Below are 5,931 nucleotides of genomic sequence, written 5' to 3' on the forward strand. Positions count from 1 at the left end.
TGGTCACTCAAGACCCAGACAGGTAGTGGTACCATCTGTGATGGATCTTGGGTCTCAGGAGCAGGAAAAAGAGAATCTGGTGAGCCACATACTAGCTCTTAAGGCTTCTGTCAAGTTCATATCTCCTTGATGCCAAAGAAGTTCCATGGCCTGCCTGAGTTTTGGCCCCTTAGCAGAGATGTGTAACTCTCCTCTGGGTGAAGCACCATATTTGGATGAGCAGTAACACGATCTATGACACAGAGGGCTCTGTGAAGAGAAGTGCTTGGATTTATGGTCTGGGCAGGGATGGATGGATGTTGGGGAAGGGAAGGAAGGGGTTAAGGATTTTACCTGTCGCAGGAACAGCTGCAGACTGCCATTCAGCAGGCTGGGCGCTACTTCCTATGACAAGTTTGGCAAGGTTAGGAAACCTCTTTCCTTGCTAAGTTAGGGAAAAGATGAGATCCTAAACTTGTATTTTTAAAAATTAAAATAGGGATCCCTGGGTGGCACAGCGGTTTGGCACCTGCCTTTGGCCCAGGGCGCGATCCTGGAGACCCGGGATCTAATCCCACATCGGGCTCCCAGTGCATGGAGCCTGCTTCTCCCTCTGCCTGTGTCTCTCTCTCTCTGTCTCTCAATCTCTCTCTCTGTGACTATCATAAATAAATTAAAAAAAATTAAAATATTATTTTCTGAGTTTAAGAATCGGTGCCCCTTCTCACTACCCTTCCAGAAAAATCACAGTTTCTGCAGCAAGTCTACGCCTGGATGACAACTAACCCACATAATTGCAAGAAGATGCCCCCTCCCCCCACTCTTGCTGAACCATGGGTATCAGGACCAGCTTGTTCCTCTGAGAATATAGAATTAACACCTTTCATCTAACAACTGTTTCTGTTCTGGAAAATAATACAGGCTCTTTCTGGCAGCATGGCTTCTCTCCAAGAAGGCTTGGGAGGTAGAGCAAACATATGGTGTCTGCATTCAGAGGGTTCTGAGTTTAATCCTCTCTTTGCTCTACTCTGCTACCTTTGTCTTTTATTTTACATTAAAAAATAATAATCATTACAAAAATAATTGAAACAACTCATAAATATATGAAGTAAAACATAGAAGGCTTGTGCAATATTTCATTTGTATTTATGACTTGTCATAAAATGGGTAAAGGGTTCTATATTTTTTATTTTTTTTTTAAATTTTTATTTATTTATGATAGTCACACAGAGAGAGAGAGAGAGGCAGAGACTCAGGCAGAGGGAGAAGCAGGCTCCATGCACCGGGAGCCTGATGTGGGATTCGATCCCGGGTCTCCAGGATCGCGCCCTGGGCCAAAGGCAGGCGCCAAACCGCTGCGCCACCCAGGGATCCCGGTAAAGGGTTCTATAGAAGGAAAGAGAACCCTACCCACTCTGGACCACTTTTCCAGTCTCCCAGGCTTTGTCTGCACAGCTCTTCCTGTGAAACTGTTTCCGTGAACCACCACACTAAAGACCATTCAAGGGAAGGGTCTGGAATCTCAGCTTTCTTTGCTATGAAGGATAACTAAACTTTAAGATGCGAGTATACTTAAAAATTTTTTTTAAATATTTTATTTATGCATGAGAGACACAGAGAGAGACAGAGACATAGGCAGAGGGAGAAGCAGGGAGCCCGATGTGGGACTTGATCCCACGATCCCTGATCATGACCTGAGCCAAAGGCAGATGTTCAACCACTGAGTCACCCAGGTACCTCCATTTTTTAAATTTATTTTTTATTTTTATTTTTATTTTTTCATTTTTTTAAAATATCAAACTCACCTTAGCCAAATAATCAAGAATTAACATCACCAGTCCATACTTCTATAAAAACACGACTGAATAAATTAATAAATGGGGAAGAGACAAATCTCCCACATAGAATAATTCCAAATAATTTACATAACTACTCTGCCCTCAAAGAGGGGGAGCATGGCTCCCCATTCCATAGATGTATGTAGTGACTTCCTTTCAAAGAGAAAGGTATGGAAAGGGAGAAGAACATAATTTTGCACTGGAAAAACCTGACAAACATTACCTCTGCCAGGTCACAACTGATGTCATGTTGATTATATGTGCCTTTGGTATGATGTGAAAATGAAAATTTACTTCTGTGATCTTCCTTCCTTCCTATTTAGATTTATTTATTTGAAAGGGGGAGGGGCACCGGAAGAGGGAGGAAAATCCTCAAGCCCTCTCCCTGCAGAGCCTGGAGTCTGATGGGATGTGGGGCTAGACGAAGAGCTCCATCCCAAGACCCTAAGATCATGACCCGAGTCAAAATCAGGAGTTGGACATCCTACTGACTGAGCCACCCAGGTTCCCCTATTTATTTTTGAAAGATTTTATTTTTAAGTAATCTCTACACCCAACATAGGGCTCAAACTCAGAATCCTGATATCAAAAGTAACCATGCTTCACCAAGCCAGCCAGGTGCCCCTATGGTTCCTTTGGACTTCCCATGTTAGACTTTATTTTTTAATTATATTTTTTATTATAATTTTAAAAAGATTTTATTTATTTATTTGTTTGTTTATTTATTTATTTATTCATGAGAGACACACAGAGAGAGACATAGGCAGAGAGAGAAGCAGGCTCCATGCAGGGAGCCTGATGCAGGACTTGATCCTGGGTCTCCAGGATCATGCCCTGGGCCAAAGCAGACACCAAACCGCTGAGACACACAGGCATCCCCCATGTTAGATTTTAAAACAAGAAATAGTTCTTTGTTGTTTTTTTAAGTAAGCTCCATGCTCAGTGTGGAGCCCAAGACGGGGCTTGAACTCACAACTGTGAGATCAAGACCTGAACTGAGATAAAAAGTTGGATGCTTAACTGAGCCACCCAGGCCCCCTAAGAAATAATTTTATTATGTGAATCTACTGAAATTTGGATTTTTATTGTCTTTAAAATGAGAAAATAATTAGGTTTTGATTTTAAGATTTTATATTTAAGTAATCTCTACACCCAATGTGGGGCCAAATTCATGATCCTGAGACCAAGAGTTGTATGCTCCACTGACTGAGCCAGCCAGGTGCCTCCAAGGGTATAATTAGGACTTTTATTATTTTATTTTTTAAGATTTTTATTTCACAGAGAGAGAGAGAGAGAGAGAGTGAGAGAGAGATAAGCACGAGCAGGGGGAGGGGTGGAGTGAAAGGGAGAAGCAGACTCCAAACTGAGCAGGGAGCCTGATGTGGGGCTTGATCCCAGGACCCCAGGATCATGACCAGAGCTGAAGGCAGACACTTAACCCACTGAGCCACTCAGGCACCCCTAATTAGGATTTTAAATCTAGGATTCCCATTTATTGACTTTATCTCAATGCCTACCTTCCTCTTTTCTAAAATTTCTAATATTGTTTTCTTTTCAGTGGTATGCTGGTGAATTGTTTAAAACCAAATAAAACCCTGATTTGTAGTGTTTCCTGACTTTGGTGGTAAATACTCCCAGTGGAGCCAGTAATCAATGACTTAACAGCCAGCTTGAGTTTTGGTACACCACTGCTTTTATCTAAATTTACTTAATAATTGCATGCTCTTTTTTTAGTGAAATGTATTCTTTCTCTTTAAGCATTCAAATATAAAGTCTTTTATCAGACCATTCCTAACAGTTTTATCAGGGGTGGATTTGATCTTGTTTGCAGCCTGCATAGATTTCTTCCCCATGACAATCCACACAGGTGCTTAGCAGTTGGCTCCATCCAGCTCCTGCCCTTTTGGCTTTTATTCTAGAACCAGGTCTGCTGACATTCAGTCACCTGGGGATATCACACAGTAGGCGGTCAACAGGATTGTGTCCCTTGCCTGTTCTAAGAGGGGGTGGGTGGTCCAAGTCCTCCCACGCCTTCATGGGCCTGGGCCTTAATGGTCTCACATCCAGCCAGCGTGCAGGCCAAGTTCCAGGCCAGCTCCCTCTCAGCAGTGAGCCTGGCTTTGGTTCCAGTCTTATATGCAATGCTTCCGGTGCCCTCTACTCCACAGGACCTAATAGACGTAGCTACTGTTTCTGGATTGGAGCCGAGCAAGCTTTTGGCTTCAGCCCTGCCTCACCGCTTTGCATTTTTACCCCATTGCTGGTCCACAGAAATAATCATCTTATTTTTGGGTCAGGCAGAGTGTTTTCTGGTTTTACCTTTTTTTTTTTTTTTAAGATTTTCTTTATTTACTAGAGACACACAAGAGACATAGGCAGAAGTGAACTCTCTGCAAGGAGCTGGATGCAGGACTCGATCCCAGGACCCCAAGGACCATAGCCTGAGCCAAAGGCAGATGCTCAACCATTGAGCCTCCCAGGCTCCCCTCTGGTTTTTTTCTGTATCACTCTTTTGGGGTCAAAGTAGGTATCACCTAACTGGAACGCTGGTGCCCCACCGGGCCTCCTCCATCTCCCCTCCCCTCCCTCCTTCCCTTGCCATCTCTCTTGAGTACCTCTTTCCCCCTCCTCTTGTCCCATCTCTCTGGAATCTGGCTCCCCTTCTTGCCCACCTTTCTTCTCCAAACCCCTTTGCCACCTCCCGCTTGCATCCACCCCTCACACACTTGCAGGCACTCTTTCCCCTGGTGACACCTGCATGGACACCCGGCCTTTCATTCACTCACATCTGTTCCCAATGGACCCTTTGTATGCTCACCCCCTTAGTGGCAGGGAATCCAGCCCACACCCACAGCTCTGCCACCCACTTGTTCTTGAGACAGCCATAATAATCACTTGCAGCAAATAAGTCCGGAAAAACGTTTAAAGACCTACAAGAACTTAGAAAATCTACTCTTCAAGAATTGCCACTATAGGAAACATGAGTAAATAATTTATAATACTGGGATGAATACAGGATAAACTGGGGTTTATGATACTGGGATGAGAAACTTTCCTAGCCATGACATAAATCCAGAAATGAAAACTGAGTAACATTAAACTTTTAAATAATATTATGAAAAATGAGTTTGTAGAGACAAACTAGGAGAACATCCACCATTCAAGAGAAAGTCTAATTTCTTTAAAATTGCAGAGGATTAAAATCATTAAGGACTGAAAACCCAATAGTAAAACGAGGAGGCAAGAATGGGCAGCACCCAAGACAAAAATGCAAATATCCAATAAACTGAAAAATTGCCAAACCTCACTAAATATAATGCAACAATTTCATTTTTCAACTTGCAAATTTGTAAAAATTAGTAATAGAGAAGATTGGCAAGCAAGTAAGAAAATGGGCATTTTGGGGGGGGGTGCCTGGGTGGCTCAGTTGGTTAAATATCTGCCTTTGGCTCAGGTCTTGGGGTTCTGGGATGGAGCCCCAAGTAAGGCTCCCTGCTCAGCAAGGAGTCTGCTTCTTCCTCTTCTGCCCTTCCTCCTACTCATGTTCTCGCTCTCTCAAAATTAATAAGTAAAAAATCTTTAAAAAAGAGAAAGAAGGTATTTTTCTATCACTACAATAATGTAAATTGATAAAAAAATTTTTGGCAAGGTAAGTTGGGAATGGATTAAAAACATAAATGTTAAAAACAACAACAAAAAAAACCCATAAATGTTTCCACTCTCTACCCCAGCACCTGTACTTCCAGGAATAGATCCTACAGCTACTTTCCTAGGGCAGAGGTGAGTGAGGCTGCATGCTGCGGCACTGTGGCCATCTCCCATGCTTGTACTAGAGAGGCCGCGAACTAAATACTGGGGCAGCTAATGCTAGAATGATGCCATTGTCATGAGTGATGTGTGTCTGTGTGCTGGACACATTACACATCCAAGATATGCTACGTGAAAAGGCAGGTCGCACAAGAGTATGAACAGAATGTTCACATTTTTGTAAAAAAGTGGATATGTAAACAAATCTATTGTATGTTCACCAAAATGCTAGCAATGGTGATCTCAGAGAGGTGGGGATTGAGAGCACTTGCACCTTATGTATGTGTATACAAACACAAACACACAG

The sequence above is a fragment of the Canis aureus genome, chromosome 3 (assembly GCF_053574225.1).
Source record: "Canis aureus isolate CA01 chromosome 3, VMU_Caureus_v.1.0, whole genome shotgun sequence".
Classification (NCBI taxonomy): domain Eukaryota; kingdom Metazoa; phylum Chordata; class Mammalia; order Carnivora; family Canidae; genus Canis; species Canis aureus.